The sequence below is a fragment of the Ambystoma mexicanum genome, chromosome 12, assembly GCF_040938575.1.
Source record: "Ambystoma mexicanum isolate Mex_15411 chromosome 12, UKY_AmexF1_1, whole genome shotgun sequence".
Taxonomy (NCBI): Eukaryota; Metazoa; Chordata; class Amphibia; order Caudata; family Ambystomatidae; genus Ambystoma; species Ambystoma mexicanum.
Genome location: NC_090936.1, coordinates 459,872,708 through 459,891,154, shown reverse-complemented (window position 1 = coordinate 459,891,154; position 18,447 = coordinate 459,872,708). Strand labels below are relative to the sequence as shown.

Below are 18,447 nucleotides of genomic sequence, written 5' to 3'. Positions count from 1 at the left end.
ATAGAACTGGAAGCAGCCATAGTACGAGGAGAGAGAACTATGCTTGAAGGGGTGGCTGATGAGGGTAAATCATGAAGAATGGTGATAGCTCTTGAAGAAGGGTACTGATTGACTGACATAACAGATGACAATATGTTTAGAGAATGATGACGAAGTGGTGTTCTTTATGAGCATTACATACTGGATAATGATCGAAAAAACTGAAATCCCACTGCAAATGGGGATAATGCGACAATGACCAGCATTTTTCCAGGAATATGTAGAAAAGGTGCCAAGTGTCCTCTGGACCACGGGCGCCTATGGTGTAGGCCTATTGAAGGGAATAAGGGAGGTTAAAATAAAGCTTAAACTAGGAGCAATTTTACCCCAAGCAAAACAATACCCTATGTCCTGAGAAGCTGATGAGGGTATATCCCAGATTATTGCAGCACTGATGAATCAGGAAATCCTAGTGTGATCGGAATCATTGTCCAATACTGCAGTGTATCCGATTAAAAAATCTAAAGGGAGGTCATTGAGATTTATCCAGGACCTTTGCCCTCTTAATCAGACTGTAGAGGCAGAGTTTCCTTTAGTTCCTAATCCTGCGACAATATTGTGTAGTATCCCAGTTGAAGCTAAGTATTTCACAGTGATCGATTTGAAAAAAAATATTTTCTCGATCCCGTTGCATAAGGACTCACAAGACCTGACTTCCTTTACTAAAACATACTCATTTACCTCAGGGGTATTGTGAGTCCCTGTCAATCTTTAACAGGATCCTACAGATGGATCTTGGTAACATTGAACTCAAAAGTGTGGCAATTCAATATGTAGATGACATATTGATTTGTAGTGAAAAAGAGGATTAATGCAGACAAGACTCTGTTCAGTAAATAACTATATTAGCAATTAGGGAATACAAGGTGGACAAGAAGAAATTACAGTATTGTCAGGAAGAAGTACTTTAGATAGGTCAGTTAATTTCAAATGAAGGCAAGAAAGTGACACCCAAAAGGGCTGAGGCTATTATCAAGATGCAAAAGCCAAACATAGTGAGACAAATGCAGCAGTTTCTGGGCTTGTGCAATTACTGCAGAGCCTGGGTTTTTGATTAGAGCACATATACCAAGCCACTTTTGCAAGCGTTAAAGAAAGCACAAATTGGTAAGGAAAAGATAGAATGGCCTGAAGAAATGGAGGAAGGATTTGTCATCCGCAATCGCTACCGCGGGTGGCGGCTCCTTCCACGTTGGAGGCTGCAACCCGGCAGGTAGGGCGGTTTAGTCCCTTCTTTGTGTCTGGTCTCGAGTCATTGGCCTATTGCAGCACTGCGGGAAGTTATCTGCCCCTCAAGCCCGGCAGTCGCTGCGTTTCAACCCTTTGCTGGTCCTCGCTCCAGCGGCTCTGGTTCTTGCGCTCGCCCAGCTTGCCCTCTGCTCGCCTCGGCGTGCGGCGGGTTATTTCTGCCTGCTCGTTCCTTTTTCCTTGGGAACGAGATTCCTCTCCTTCCCTGTCGGCCGGTTTGTTTTTTCCAGTGGCGGCCTTACCTCTTCCAGTCTCTCCCTCGCCGACCTCTCGGCACTTCCTCGCTTCCTCCTCCTAGTCTCGCTGCTCCGGCGGCGGACGGTTTTCTCCTCTTTGCCGCTCTTTTCACTCGCGGTTCTCCAGTTTTTCCTTTTCCTCTTTCTGTTGTATTCTCTCCTGTAGGTTCTCTCTTTTCCTACCGTGCCTGTGTTTCCCTTGGGCCGGGTGCGCATTGGCTTCCTTCTCGCCTCGAGTTGTGTCGCATTGGACTTACTTCCTGTGTTCAACCCTGTGGATCCCGTCTCTGCTTCCAGTCCTACTGCTACTATTGGATCGTCACCTACTTCATTGCCAGAAGTCTCCTAAGGGTTTTTCCCACCTGTGGGTTTTTTCCCTTTTGTCCGGCCTGGTTCCGGAAAAGGGGCCCCAGGACGGCTGTCTATTCAGCAGTCACTGTGGCTTCTCACCGAGACAGGCAAGTGCTACCTAAAAAAGAACGGGACTAAATGAGTCGGCGGAATCTACGAAACTCAGGTCACTCTGAAGACTCAGGTGAGGAGAGTGTGGAGGGACGGGAAGACGAAGGGGTTCGACAGCTTAAGCAGTCACAGGATTTGAGAAGTTGAAAAGAGCAATTTGTAAGTCTCCAGTTTTAGGGATTCCCAACTACAGCAAGGAATTTTATTTATTTACACACACAAACGGGGCAGTAATGACAGCAGTTCTCACACAAAGGACAATGTTGAGGTATAAGCCTTTGGCATACTACAGTGGGATTTTATACCTAGTCATGAGAGGACATTTTCCATGCGAACAATCTTTGGCTGCTGTCGCATTTGCAATTGAGAAGTCCACAAGTATTGTCATGGGCTGTTCCATGACTCTTTTTGTGGAACAAGCCTTATTTGCCATTTTAGAGAAACACAAGGGGATGTTGATGTCCCAAAGAGCTTCAGCTTATGAAGTAATAATTTCCAAACCAGCGATTACAATTGTATGGTGTAAAATCGTTAACCAAGCCACGTTTGTATCTGAACCGTTAGAAGAAAGTGATCATGTGCATGACTGTGCAAACTATGTTGAATTCTATGATGATATACCCTGTGTGAAAGAAAATGCTTTGGGAGGGGAAATTCTCTCTATTGATGGTTCTTTGAAAATTGATGAGACTAGTGGGGAGAGGCATTCAGGTTCCGCAGTTATAAGACATAGGTTAAATGGTGAATTTGAGGTAGTAGCAAGTGCAAGGCTACGTCTCACTTTTCAGGACAAGTAGCAGAATTATTAGCACTTATTGTTGCGCTCAAGAAACATGAAGGACAGGAAGTGACGGTGTAAAGTGACTCTGCCTATGTGACGTCAACCAAACACGCAGGGCTGCCACATTGGAAAAGGAGGGGCTATCTCCGCGCAGATGGCTCTACAGTGCAACATGCTTCCTTATTGGACAGGCTCATTAAAGCACTACAACTCCCAGTAGCCATAGCGGTTGTAAAATGCGCAGCACATACTAAACTAACAGACTTTTGCAGGAACGAAGTCACAGACTTAGAAGCAAAAAGAGTTGTATATTCACCAGATATGTTGAGTATTGATACTGAAGAAATTTTGACTAGAAACATGCTAGTACGAGAGGGGTTTAATATGCTGTCAAGTATGCAACTAATAGAAATTCAGGGCAGAGCCCCGCAAGAGGAGCAGGAACTATGGAAACATAGGGAATGTTCTTTATCCCCCATGGAAGCATTATGGCGACAGGAAAGCACTGGAAAGCCTGTGATGCCAACAGCGTTATTGAAAGTTGCTCTTGAACAACTGCACTATCCCGCGCATATAACCAGAGAAAGTCTTGCTGCCACTATTGCGGAAGACTGGTTCATTCCCAATCTGCTGGAACACATTACACAGTTCATGGCGAATTGCATCGTGTGTCAAAAATGTACTGCTGGGCATACACTGAGAACAATCAGAGGAGTAATACCTCGACCAAATGGTCTGTTTCAGAATTTACATATGCTTTACATGGATATGTCACAGATATCTAATGGATATAGGTATCTATTAGTGGTGGTGTGTCCCTTCTCTAGGTGGATAGGAGCTGGTCCATGTACTCACCCTGATGCCAATTGCGCAGCGAAGATTTTAGTGCGCAAAGTCTTCCCTAGGTGGGGTGTGTGCGAAGTACTAAGATCTGATAATGGGCAAAATTTTGTCAATGAGTTATTCGAACATGTTGTAATGTGCTTGGTGTGAATGCAGGTGCTTGGGAATGCACAAGAGAATGTTGGTGTGCCTAAGAGAATGTTTAGCTGTGTGTGTAGGAATGCCTGAAGTGAAGGTTCCACTGTATGTCAGTTGGAGAGCCCCAGCCTGGGTGATGAGACCCAGTGGTTCATACTTGTCATCTTAATGGATCATAACCTCACTGGAATAAAGCTTACTTGTGTGAACTGACATATGGGTCCAAGGAACTTACTTTTCTAAGGAACAAATAGGACTTCTGTTGAGTATAAAGCATATGTTTCCTTCTGCTTGTCACCCACAAGCAAACGGGAAATGTTAGAGACTCAACGGCCTCCTCAAGGAGAGGATCGCCAAGATCAAATTGACTTTAAAGAAGGGATGGCTATATTGCATAGCCCTAGCCTCATATGCCCTTCAGAATCAGCCAGGTTCTGACCATCACCTCATCCCTCACGAGTTACTGACAGTACATCGCATGAGAATGCCTCTTACGCCTCCATCTAGAGTAAGGAGTGATGCCCAGAGTGTAGCGAAGACTCTAGGTGACGAGATTCACAATTATTTGACATGTATGACTACCAGTGTTTCTTTCATTTCAGAGCTAGAAAAGCATTGGAAGGAGGGGTCAAGGAACATGAAAGAGGAAAATCAGGTGACCAATCCAAGGGAACTATTGCCAGCGTCAAAGTTGTATGTTGGTGACCTAATTCTCATTAAAAGGTTTTCTTCTTAAGGTGGCACAAACCTAGGTTCAACGGTCCCTTTAGTGTTGAGAAAGTCTCCCCTTCTGCAGTTAAGGTATCGGGCAGACAAGCTTGGCTGCATTTAGGTGATGTGAAACTCTATAAAGGTGAGACCCTCCCTCCAGCGGTTGCTGACCCAGAAGCAAGACAAAGAGAAGAATGTCCCTTCCTAAAGAAACTGAGGATAGTCGGTGTCATTAAGTTCAACTCAAAAGTCTGTCTGTGTCCAAAACCTATACTTGCCCTCACAACTGCAGATATACAATATGTAGGGATGTCAACAACAAAAGAAACAGTGTTCCAAATAAAGTTTTGAGCTTCTTCCAGCTCCTATCTTGCTTTCCAGCTTCCCCTTCCCCAAGTTAAAAAACAGTTGCAAAAGGCCTCTGGGTTCCCTTCCCCAAGAGTGCAACACAGTTCACAAAGTTTCGGGGTCCCCTTCCCCAATAAAACTGCTGTTCCAGCTTCAAGACTACAATCCGTTTAAATATCTTGGCTTTCAATAACAATTCCAGTTCAACTTTGTAACCATCCGGGCTTTTCAATAGTTCACACAGATTGTTCCTTTCTCCAATCATTTCAGCACTTATTATACAAAACAGCTTACGTATCTTGACTTCCTTGGTTCTTTACAAGTAGGGGTTACTCGGTCTCAGTGCAGTTGTCGGACCACACGGTCCACCCATTATAGGTCATGCAACCGATAACCCTTGACACTTTGTGTTAGAGAGAATTCTCATGTTTGTGCTAATTCCCTTCAACCTTAGAGACCCCCAGCTCTTTTGCTGGACTTTAGGATTTTTTAATTCTCACCCAGAAGAGAGTGAGCCCCTTTTCCCACTATCTTGTGTATTTTGATCTGATTTGGATTATGTGTGTCCTTTGTTTTTGGAGTCTGACAAATTCCATATGCATCTACTGTGTCTATGGTGAGACACAGCACCTTCTGTGCAGTGTCAGAGAGAAATCCTTTAGATTTCTCTGGAGGTTTAAATACCTTTTCTTGTGAGAACTATTGTACACGAGAATAGTAAAGTGAAATTGACTTTACTTACCTTTCCTCCCTGTAGATCCAGCACACCCCATCTTATGTGGAGTGCTGGGGTTACTTAGTAGCCCCTTTTTCTACTTACTCATGTAACATTTTTTTGTTACCCTCACTACTTTAAATGGCTGGTGGCAGTGGTTTACTACAATTGTTCCTTTCTACCAGAGGCTGAATCCTCAGCTGCAGCATAGCACCGATGGGTGACCATTGTGTAAAAATGGCCTGGTCTTCTTTTTTTGCCCTTTCTTGTTTGTGAAGTCTTTCTTGGGTTTACTCTGCATGCCAAACCAGGTTTAACCCTTTTGTTCGCTTTGACAGGCTTCAGTACCAAAACCCGCCTATGGCGCCAGTGTGTCTGGCAGAGCAGGAAGCGAGGGAGGTGCCTGTAACTCCCTGTCCTTAGTCTCCTTGATTACCTGAATGCACTCAGTCCTGATTGGCTGGCTGGCTGTCCTTGCAGGACAGCCACCCTGCTGCATGAGTGACAGCTAGGCTGTGCATGAATAGGGGAAACCTGCTTAAAGAGTGAGGCTTCTTGAACTGAAGACAAAGTCGACCACTGGAAGAAACATCCGATGAAGGAATTGTGAAGAGAAGCTTGCTGCATGCTCCTGGACCGTTGAACTGCCCGGTGAAGCCCTGCTGCTGTGCTGAAACTCCTTTTCCAAATCGAGTCGAGAAGCTCCGGAGAGGACGACTTCTTCCCTTGGGTAAGTGGGATCAACTAACCCCAAGACGAACTTTGCTGGAATACCTTCCCCAACTGGCTGTACTTCTTTGTTGCTGCTAGAACCGAGTACCAGGGGCCGAGATATCCGTAGTCGTATGCAACTTATTTAAGCCGGACCCTGAGGACCCTCTCGAAGCAGGACGACCCAAGATCGAGTCACCTCACCAGAGTGCTGGTCTCAAGGAGTGAAGGAAGCCCATCCTGTGTCCAAGATCCACGGTGGTGCTATTTGCCAGTAGCTGCTGAACTAAAAAGAGCCCATATAGGCCGCCGACCTTCAAACTGCTGTGCAGGAGTCCTCCAGACGTCCTCCCACTTGTCCACACAACTGAGGCCCAGGAACACAGGATCTGCACCTCTGCAACCAGGACAGAAGCCAGCTGGATCCTCTTCTTCTGACCTAAGGTACTGTTCTGACTAAGGGGTACTTAACCTTTTGTCTGTAGCTTGCTTTTCTCACTTGAGATTTGCAGTAGCTGCTTTGTCTAGTGTTGATCTCAGCTCTAACTTTCACAAGCCTAACAGCTTGTGGCCCAACAGTGATGTTCATTAACAAGGGGGGTCCTGGGAGTCCCTCTGCCAGACATTAGTCCTGGTTACGAGAGACTTACCCAGAGTCTTTAGCTCACTATGTTTCACAGAGAAGAAATATCCCAAACATATCAGTTTTTGTCCTGCCCTGGGGCAGTCCAGCACCAAAATGCTAGGCAATTCTCCTCTGAACAAGAGTACCAACAGAAACCCCAGACACGTGTTTCGGTCTGGTTGGACCTCATCAGTAGGGTGGATCTGTGCCTCTCTAAGAATAGTGAGCAAGGTGATGTTCTACAAACAAACTCTCTAACTTTGTGCAAGACTTTTTTGCTATCTAAGAAGTGCCTCAGCTTCATAGACTTTGTTCAAAATTTACTTAGCTGTTCTGGCTCCCCTCAGACTCTTATAACCCATTGACTTTGATTCTAGCTGTCCTTCATAGGTGATGCATTGGGTTTTAACTAATATTGCTGTGAAAGGTTTTATCTAGACTTAATTGGGAGATGTAAAAGTGCTCACATGTCCTGAGAACCGGTTAACCTTTTTCCTTCCCTTAACCTTTCCTTTCTACAAACTCAAACTTTTACCAAGTGCAAAAATGATATATAAATGGCATTACTGTCCTAGCAATTGAAGTCACCCCAGGGTGTAGGAAGTGTGTATGAAGTATCTCTAAAGAGTATCTACTTGCATATCTTGATTCTGAGAACATGTTATGAAGTGTATTTTTGTTGTTGCACATTGCCCTTTTTAAAGAAGGCTTATTTAAAACTGACTGTTAAATAAACAAATACTTATTTTGCTAGAAAACCTTGAGTGTAAGTGTTATTTGGATACTTATATATGTGGATTCCGATGCTACAGCTCACATTTACCCCTCTTGAGATAGGTCTGGCTGCTCAGTCACTCTACCAACTTGTGTAGTACAGACCTATACCAATAAGTGGGTTACCTAATACCAAGCGGACATGACGGGTGTAGTCTTCTACAGGGATAAACAAAATACAAGTAAGTACAAATACAGGGTTTATTTATTTATTTATTTATTTATAAAGCCCACCTAGCCTTCAGGCATCTAGGCGCATTGCTTACAGTACAGTATGACAGCTTACACTAGAATACAACAGTTATAGGATTTTGCATATGCTGGGGATTAGATACCCAAGGATTATTTACAAAACACATGCAATTACAGTAGCAGCAGAATAATACCATTATTTACAATTGCATAAAGAACCTAGCAGGTTTGGGCATTGGTCTCAGAGGAGTGACTATGAGATCTATGCTTCTTTCGAAAGAAGCCAGGATTTAGCATTTTTCCTGAATTGGTTTTCGGAGGGTTCAGTCCTTAATGTGGAAGGTAGTGTGTTACACAACTTGGCGGCCAGCACTGGGAAGCTGCTACCACCGGCTTTCTGCAGTTTGAACCGTGGCACAGTAAGACACTGAGTTTGTGCAACTCTAGTGGGGCGTGTTCTTGTGTTTCGAGTGAAATTATCGGTCAGGTATATTGATGCTGCATTTCCAAGGCACTTGTGAGTGAGTGATAACATTTTGTATTCTATCCTTTGGGTGTTTTTTCTAATGTCCGAGATGTGATGGGATCTTGACATGTTTGATGCTGCTCTAAGCGCATTATTTTGAATCACTTGCAGCTTGTTTAGATTACTTTGGCTTGTACCTAAATAGAGTGCATTGCAGTAATCTATTTTGGAGAGAACTAGCGCTCTGGCAATGGAGGTGCAGTTGGTTGCAAAGAGAAATGCCTACAGGCATTGATTAACTCACAGGTGTGAGCGGATGAGGAGGAGATGGCGTTGATTTGTCTGGTCAGTGTGAGGGAGGAGTCGAGATAGATGCCTAACGTTTTAACGTCCTTAGATACCAAAATGTTATTTCCGTCTATGTTGAATGCTGAGTATTGTCTGTCAAGTTTGTTGAGTCTAGATTGGGAGCCTAGAAGAAGTAACTCGGTCTTGTTATCATTGAGGCAAAGGCCATGCTCAGCCATCCAAGCTTGGAGGAAGGAATAGATGTCGTTGAGTGCAGTAGTGTCTTTAGTATAGTCTCCAGTTAGAGTGATGAGTATCTGGGTATCATCTGCATAGTTCGTGTAGATGATACCCAGTTGGTCAAGGTGGTCAAACAATGGTTTGGTAAACACATTGCATAATGTTGGTGACATGCAAGAGCCCTGTGGAACTCCACAGGTGACTGGAGCTGGGTTGACTGTGGCTGTTGGTGCGAAGACCCTCATTGATCTATTGTTTAAAAAGGATTTGATCCATGCATTGGCTTCGTCAGAAAAATGGCCTGCTCAAGTTAGATGGTTGCATAGGATTTGGTGGTTAACCAAGTTGAACGCATCTGAGAGGTCAAGTAGTAGTAGGAGGGCAAGTTTACCATTGTCTTTGATGGAATCCATTTGTGTCTTGGGGTCAATCAGGACGGTTTCAGTACTGTGTTTAGGGCGGAAGCCTGATTGCCTGAGTCCTAGAAAGTTTTGGGTTTCCAGGTCTTTCTGGATCTGCAGGTAAGCTGCCCTATCCAGAATTTATTTTTAAAAGAAATGGTACAGTGGTGATAGGCCTGTAGTTTGTTGTTATATCAGGGTCTAAGGTGGGTTTCTTCAGGAGGGGAAGAACCCATGAGTCTTTTAGGTTAGTTGGAACTACGCTAGATTTGAATGACGCATTGATTAAAGTGGTGATAAAGGGGGCTAATGGCTTCGCTGATTATTTGTTGATCGGAGCAGGGCAGGTCTCCCCTTGGCATCTGGATGGTTTAAGTTTTGATATTATGTCTTCAGCCTCTTTGATAGTTAGAGATGAGAAGTGGAAAAGCAAGTTACTGTTAATTTGTTTGCTTCAGGGTGTGGATTGGGCTTTGTTGTTAGTAGAGTGGATTTTTCTGACTCTATTTTAGTTTGTAACATTGAGATTTTATCTAGGAGGGCCTTCTGGATATTCGTGCACCATGTAGTATCTTTGGTACATGTGTCAGGTGCAGGGGAGGGAGATTCTAACTCTTAGTATGTTGAAGAGCTCTTTTGTACTGGATTTGACTTTGACGATTTGCTCATTATAGGAATGTTTCTTTGTTTGGTGTATGGCTTCCTTGTAGTTGTTAGAGGCTATGGTGAAGTTGTCTTTACTAGAGATTGATGGAGAGTTTTTCCATACAGTCTCTGCATTCCTTTTAGCTTTACGTAGTGTTTTCAACTCTGGGGTGAACCAAGAGTTGAGATGGGCTCGAGGTTTGGCTTTGCGTAATTTGAGAGGGGCGATGGTATTGATGGCGTTGAGTATGGTAGTGATGTATAAGTCAACTAAGGCTGTGGGGTCAGTGTTGGTGGTTGTGAAATCAATAAGTGGCTGTAGTAGTGGGAGTAGTTTTTCTGTGGTTGTATTAGTGCATACAATCTTGCCTAACACTTTGTTATACGCATATGTTCTCTTTGGACTTTCTTGCCAACACAGACTTACTCCCTGAACCTGCGTCATTAGTCAACATTCAATTCTGTCTCTCCTTGGCAGTCTCTTGGTTTTGCCACAATGTGTATTTCACACAACTCACTCTGCAGTGTTCATCCTTTTCCACCACCTTGCATTCACATTGTTCATTAGTGCTTTTCACTTGGTTCATAAGTGGGCTTTCGCTTTGTTCATAAATGCTCATTAATTGTTTTCACTGTGTTCCTAAATGCACATCAATTGCTTTTCACTTGTGTTGTATTGCCATCTATTTTGCATGTCTCTCCTTTAGTTCGGTATTCAATAATACTTGTTGCATTTATATAAGTACTTTGCAGCTTGTTCTGTATTCAACATTCTTCAATTCAGTCTCCAAACTCAACTAGTTTCAGATAGATCGTCATTTTCATATGCCCAATACAAGCCCCTGGACCGCCACGGTATGAGTGTTCCCTTTATTACACTCACTGGTGTGCGGCCACTCCTCCAAGCATCTTCTTTCTCCTCTCTGGCTTCCTCGCACTGCGCTTGTGCTTTTCGGGAGCTCCAGGGAGCAGCACTCGCCGCCTTTGAACCTTGCTGCAGTAGCCTACAGCAAGCTGAAGTCTTGGCTGTGGACACACGGCCCTGGAAACTACAGGTGCCTCGACTCCCTCACTGCCCATTCAGGCCCTCTGCAGCACATGGTGTCCTTCCCACCGGCCCCTTCCTAGCCTGCTCCAAGTCTCGCAGCCATGTCGTTCTTACCAGGCGAGGTTCTCTTCCCTCTCAGCCAGTGTCCCATTTTATGCACCTGTGGCCTCTTAACTAATTGCAGGTGCAATTCCTTTGCCTGACCATAGTTGAATCTATTAGTGGGACATGCCTAGCTATTACATTGGTAGTCCCCCACAGTCCTCTTCCTCGTCTCAGTAGTGTGAATAAATGGAAGTGTGCATAATTCCCAGTTGCCTCCTCCTCGTCCCAGTCTTAAAGCAATATGATGGTGGGACAGTGTGTTTGTGTGAAAGAGGTAAATGCTGACAATAACCTACGAAGGCAGGGAGAGGGTAAGGTGCATTCTGACAAGGGAAAGGGGCATACTATTCCTCACCCAAAGACATTCTCTCCCCACTCCCCAGGGTCCCTCCATCCAGGTGATCCTCCCTCGCATATCCTCCCCGAGGGTCGGGAGCCAAGAGTGATGGCCTTTCCCTTGCCACCTGAGAGGTAGATCCAAGGGAGGTAGATGGGAGGATGCCCCCAGGTTCCTCACGTAACGCAGACCAGAATATTCACTGACCCCCTGGATGATGGGCAGAAGATGATGGTTGGACTTCGGATTCTTAGTATAAAGCAGGACATCATCTGCATGAAGAGATATGATAGCTTAGTGCCCGATGTCTGCAAAACAGGGACATGGACTGGTGGACGATTGGACTGTTTTAATTAGCTCTTTAAATAGTACAGGAGTCCTCATCCCAGTAACACCCAACACCTCTACCAAGAATGAGTTGTGGGGTTTTCTGATACAATAACCTCTCTCAGCATAGACACACTTGGGATGCTTTTTATTGCCACACCCTGATTTTTTTCTTTTTCTTTTTAGTGAGTGGGCGATTTCATAGAACTCACTCTGCGGTGGCTTAGAAGCGATGTTATTTCACCCATATGTCCCCCATCGGCATTAAACATAAACTGCAGTACACCATAAAGACTTTATTCCACTGCACATGACATGTTTCTATGTGTAGCCACAGTAAAAACACGCTCCAGCAGATTTGCAAAGGGGACCAAATGGAAATCTGTTGTATCGACATATGAAATCATATAATAACACTTTTGAGTCTGATGAAATTGAGACATTATGGTCACTATTTATGAGTGCAAACGATATAAACCTAATGTATTTTATGGTGCTATTCTATACTAACATTGTTTTAATTGTACAGTGTATTGTCTGATCATGTGAGACAATTTTAAGTGACACTATATGTATTTCGTACTATCCAAATGTACTTTTGAATGGCTAATGTAATAGCAACTGTGATGTTTTTAACTGTAATAATGTTAGATCAACTGTCTGTTTTTAAAATGTACATGCGAAAGCAATGATATATAAAACATTTGTTTTGTTATATGTATATCAATAAAAAAACTATAAACTATAATATGTTGTACCTTTCTATTTAGAGGACCCATGGATGACCTTGAGAGAACTGCCGTTATCCCCGACACCCCGAAATGTGACTAAAATCCTGAGACTCACTCACGAGTCACGTCCAAACCTCGAGAGTTCCCAGGCGTGCAACACGATACTTAGCCAGCCGACGTCTTTGGCAGTGGCTCTATTTTCATAGCAAAGTCTTGCCTTATTCATTGCCAAAGAATTTGAAGCCTATTCAAACAGGGGCCCAGAGAATTGAATAAATAGTACATTGCATCTGTTCATCAAGTGAATGTATTTTCAAACGCGTTTTGCTTATTGTCACGAAATGCCTCCTATTTCAACACTCGTAACAAATATTGATGCAGAAAAAAAGATAATAGTTCACATTTACAACATTAAGGAATATTCTCTGAGCCCTCATTTTAGGGTGTGGGTTTACCCTCCTAAACATAGGCACACATACTTTTGTCCAGTGTTTAATTTGCCCAAAAAAAAATGGCAAGGCCCAAATATTTCCTAGCTTGCCTGTGACACATTGCGGTAGGCTCCTCTGTGCCATTGTTTCCACCACCCACAGCTGCCCCCCACAATAGCATCATATTTGGGGTTAAAGCTGCAAGTTCCACCGGCACACTGTGGATGCACTGACTATAGTAGATTGCAATTTACAAATAAAAATCAGCAAAGCATCACATGCTAGCTATGTCTTGAAAGGATACACATGATTAAAAGCTTCTTTAAACACATTGGGCCTCATTATTTTAATTGAATTTACATTTTTAAAGCGCTCACACAGCCCGCGGGCATCGAGGCGCTTTTACAGGACTTTGTTGTGTTTTAATTGCATAATTGTTTTTTTTTTTACTCTGGCGGTAGCCGTGCCGGGAAAACGGGCACGATTGCAGCCGGAGTCATTTTTTTCTGGCGCCCGGGAATGGGCAATTACCGGGGCATTACAGCCCCAGCGGACCCGGTAATTGCCCATTCCCGGGCGCCGGAAAATATTAGTCACCATTCCCATTTGAGTCCCATTGGACTCAACGGGAATGGGGAGGCCTGATGCACCGGCACCATTCAGGAATGGTGTCGGTACATCTGACATGGTCTGTGAGTGGGTGCCAGTCCACCCGCCAGGTCAGATGAGCAGAACTCATAGTTTGCCAGGCCAGTAACAATGGTACCGCAAGTTTACCGGTACCGTTGTTACCGGATCGGCAAGCTTATAATGAGGCCCATGATCATGGTTAACATCTTGAAATGATTCCTTATGTGGCTAAAGAAACTTATTGACTGTCACAGAAAACAGCAAACATGCTTTCCTCCTATTGATAATTGATGTACAAATGCAGGCGAAACTTCAGATGAACTCTTCTGTCAAACACTGCAGCAAGATCTTCTTGTATAGTTGGGCACTCAGACCAGGCACTCCTTCTGGCAATGGCCTTTGCCCTGGTATTGCCCTGAAGTTGGTACTGCTACCTTCCCTGTTGTTGTGAACCCACTCTGTTGTGGCATTGCTGCTGTTATTACAGTAGTGGAGCTGCATCAAAGTTATGCAGGCTGACTGGAGCGGTGCACAGGCATGTCCACTATGAGTGCATGGCATTGTCACTTTCCACCTCATTGGTACTCATGAAAATGAATAACCAGCACTGCTGCTCCAGTGCCTGTCATCCTTTTCATGAGTCACGATGAGCCAGCTCAGGATACAGAGACATGTGGCCAGGGCAAACTGTCGTTGCTTGTTTTGTGACTACTACCGATTGACAGTTGAAATAGTAACGTTTTTAAAATAGCACAGTATTATTAAACTGAATCCTGGAAAATAAGTGCCAGGGCTAAGAAATAAGTGCAAGGGCCCTGGCAAACACCCCCACAAATTAAGCACTGATTTTGTCAAGCTTTCCTTGTCTCAACTAATAGTAGCTGTGGTCAGGTAATCAAGGCCATCTGTTAGCAGAGGAGGGTGGCAGACAAGAATTCAGGATAACACAGTGTTACTTGAAATGTAGAAAGGACCACACAGAGGTATTTTGAAAATATACTCTGTATCCCATAAAATGGAAATAAAGATGTTAGTGCATATTTCAAACAACTACTTCTGGTTCAGAAAATCTTTCAAAGCGTTTATGAATCTATCCCTGAGGTTAGTGTTCTATACAGGGCCGGCGTGGGTTCATTGATGATGGTAATGTAAAAAGGTGGCCATGCTGGGTTGCAGACTTGGTTCTGATGGTCAGCTGGGTCTGTGCGCGTCGGTTCCACTGAGAACAGGCGTTCCTGAGGTTGAGGTGGGGACAGAGTCAAAAGCAAGAGTGTCATTGATGGGATATACTGCAGACTGTTCTTGTAGGGGTGCTCAACAAAGATGCAGATTTGCTCAAAAGAACGTGGGCACCACTGAAAGGGCACTGGATGTCTCAAGGTTTTTAGTTTTGCATGGGAATTGAGGGCACCGTTTCCGACCTCCTTGCTGGCATTGTATTCTACACTGGGGTTTAGTTTTATAACCACATGCCACACACTGCCAGAGGTCATTTCGGTGATTGTGCTGGTGTTACTTTGTCACTTGGCGAGTGCGGTGACCAGCAGGGCCGGTGCAATGAATTTTGACACCCTAGGCAAAGTGTCAGATTGGCATCCCCCCCCACTCCAGATCCTAACCGTTCTCAACCAACCATGCTCATTTTGTTACAGATTGCCACAAACCCCCTTCTACTCCTTCATATACTTGTGCATGAGGGCTTGGTTCAGTGAAACAGTGCCGCAAAGTCCTCTTCCATCCAATGTGATGAGCTGTAGAAAGACCAGATTTGTGGCAGCTATTTACCAATATTATAAATACGTTTTAAAAGTTACCTTACCACATTTCCTGGGGAGGCTTTTGAAATCACCCCCTAGATTCATCCTGACGGCTGTTGGGCAATAGGCATTTGGGAACAGGATTGGATAATCATCTACAGGACCTCCTTGAAATGTGACTAAAACATAGGAAAATAAGCATAAGATAGATAGTGGGTTGAGAGCTCACTCCTGCGATCTGTTTGTGATCTGCAGGTGCATGTTGGAATCCCGGCATGGCCAACTCAGCCTTTCATCATTCCAAGGATGATACATGAGCGCCAGCTTTGGTTGGGTGATAATTGTACCTAACTATGTTTCACGTAGGTTCCAGGTCTATGCACTCACAATGTAGGCACTCAAGTGGACTGAGCGACAGAAAGCAACTGTGATTTGCTCAGTATCACACAATTTTGGTAAAGTGGATTATCCCGTTTTCTGATCCAGTTTTCCTGTTGCCAAATTACATGCATGCACCTTCAACAGTTCGAAACAAATATCCCATAGATCCATCCAAATAGGATGCATTGGGCCTCATTACGAATTTGGAGGTAGCCATGCCATTTTTAGCAGCATGGCTACCTCCAAACTCAGGTCTGGGTCCCGCAAAATGGGAATTACCGGGCCATTCTGACCTTTGCGGGCCCGGTAATTCCCATTAGCGGGACCCGGTACATCCCCATTCCCATTGAGCCCCCACAATGGGAATGGGGAGGATGCTAACAACGGACCTGTTAATGACAGGTCCGTTGTTAGCATCCTGTTCTGCTAGCGGGTGCCGCTCTGCACGTCTGGTCTGACCAGGCGTACAGAGCGGGACCCGCTGCAGAACTTGTAATGTGGCGGCCAGTCGTAATGAGGCCCATTGTCTTTCAAAGACCCACCTTACAGAAAATCTCCACCAACAAACATAGCAAAACATTTGGTTGGCTTTTCTGGGAAACCACTGCGGCTCATGTGTGAATCTGCCAATACACAGTATAGAAGGTTATGGAAACATGTTATGCAAAACGTGCCCAATTCGCTTTCAGGGGCGAAATGACTGCAGGAGGAAATGTATATATTAAAACGTTGACGCCGTACAATAGGTTGCTCAAAACATTAGAAACACATCTGTATAGCTCTACCAAGTGGCATGTCAAAAACGAGGAAGGACATGCTGAGAATTGAAATTGGAGAAGTATACAAACTTAATGAAACAAACCCCACTTCCACATTTCAAAAAAGATGAACTGTTCATTTTTTCCCCTTTTTTAAAGGACTGAGTCATGTAAATGCATGCTCCCAGGTTAAAGGGCCGAAGACAGCTGTTGGCACTTGCCGGCCGGCTTCACTAATTGAATTGCCCCCCTCCCACCAACCACACCCCCCACAACCTTAAGTTCAGGAGGTGTGAATTGCCCTGCAGGAGGGGCTAACTTCTAGGCCAGCATGCATAAAATTAAATGAACAAACGAATGTGGGTCAGCTCAAGGCAGCAGCTCCAGGTGCCCTGACAGATTTGGCACCATACCACGAAAACAAAAGAAACAAGCATTGGCAATGCCAATGGTTTGGACCTTTTTGTGGACATGGGAAAGGCATTTGCCAGGCATTTGTATTAACTGACCATTGCTGGTAGCAGGTGCAAATGGTGCGAGTACCTGGGCATATAACTGCAGTGACTGGCAAAATGCATAATAGCTGTACACAAGTCAAAACTGTTGGCTTTGCCAATGCTTGTTTTTAACAGGACAGCATAGTGTTTATGAATCGAGTGACTGTAGGCAGGGCTGGTAAGACATTTTTATTATATCAGTAGCACGTGCAGCTCAAATTAAGTGAGTAACTCTCAGAAGACTGATTTGAAAAAACATTGGTAGGCACTAGAAGTGCAAAGTTGTATGGTAAGGCTTGAGTAAAGCGAGCTCAAAGACGTCCCAGGAATGGATTCGTTTTGTGCAGGAAGTGGGTTGGAATGGCCATCGGGATTAGCATGGGCTTGGGTAGTCAATGGGTGGGTCAATAAGCAAACAACACCGACAACCTTTGTGTCCCTCCTCATACGCCATTGCTCCCCACTCAGATACAATAGTTTGGTGGTGCTTTCCAAAACAAAAAATACATGCCCTCATAACATGGCCTGCGTGAAGTCCAGGACTGCAGGACGACCGCCCCTTCTGCCCACCACCTCCATCACCATTGTGACATGAATGGGCCCGACTGCATTTTTTTCTTAAATAAATTGTAGCCAAATATACAGTTACCTGAACGTATCAGTTCACTGAAAGCCCGTGGCTCGAAAAGAAGGGCAAACGGGTACGGACAGGCTCTTTGCATGGTGTGGCACGGGGGAGTTGTGGGCGTGGGTATTTTCTCGGTACCCCCCTGCGAGTTGTGGGAAGAACACAGTGGGAACGGGACAGGAGGACAAGAACAGAAAACAAGAGAAGAGTAAGGGGGGCATTGGAAACATGAGGGGATCAGATAGGGACACACACATACATCCAGGATAGAGCAATGGTAATATGTGGATAGGGCATAGGGACAGGTGAGTGGCAGCAGAAGGAAGAGGCCAGACAGAGGGGTGGACTAAAGGACACAGAAGGGCATATAGACTAGAGAAAGGGAGATGGCCTCCCAACCACAGTGCTGTGGACACGAAGGTGGGGCCAGGGAGCATGGCATAAGAATGGAGGGTGTTAGGCAGAGACGGAGCAAAGCCGCAAAGGCACATGGGCAGAAAGACTAAATAGGGGAATGCGGTGAGTACTAAGGGCAAGGGAGGATGTGAGTAAAGAATGAAATGCTCAGACAGCAATGAACGGGAGAGGAGTGGGACAGTGACAGCAGAGGTGACTGGGATGAAAACACTGGAGCAGAGCACAGAGGGCTCAGCGAGGCAGTGACTGCAAAGTCAGCATGCTAGATGCAAGAATATGTGGGCCGGGGCGAGGACCGTGCACTGTGCAACTGAGAGAGGAGAGTAGGGTTCGAGTGTCCAAGCGGGACAAGGGTTAGAGTTGTATCCAGCTACACACTTGCATCAGGGTACAAAGATTATGCAGTCTATGCTAATGATGTGAGCAACTCATACAGCGAAAGCGCTACAGCAATAACAAATTATCAGTAAATGCTTAAAAAACTGATTCTGTTATTTTCCATAATATTGATGTAAGCCGCAGTGGCAGACTGGAGAC

The 18,447-nt window shown here is 44.7% G+C and overlaps 1 long non-coding RNA gene across 1 annotated transcript in view; it reads left to right on the top strand.

Annotated features, from left to right (window-relative positions):
• LOC138512978 (uncharacterized) overlaps positions 1–13,136 on the top strand; it is a 38,822-nt gene extending 25,686 nt beyond the window's left edge. The window contains exon 3 of the long non-coding RNA XR_011281646.1: positions 12,451–13,136. This is a non-coding gene — a long non-coding RNA (uncharacterized lncRNA). The remainder of the gene's footprint in view (positions 1–12,450) is intronic.
• The last annotated feature ends 5,311 nt before the right edge of the window (positions 13,137–18,447 follow it).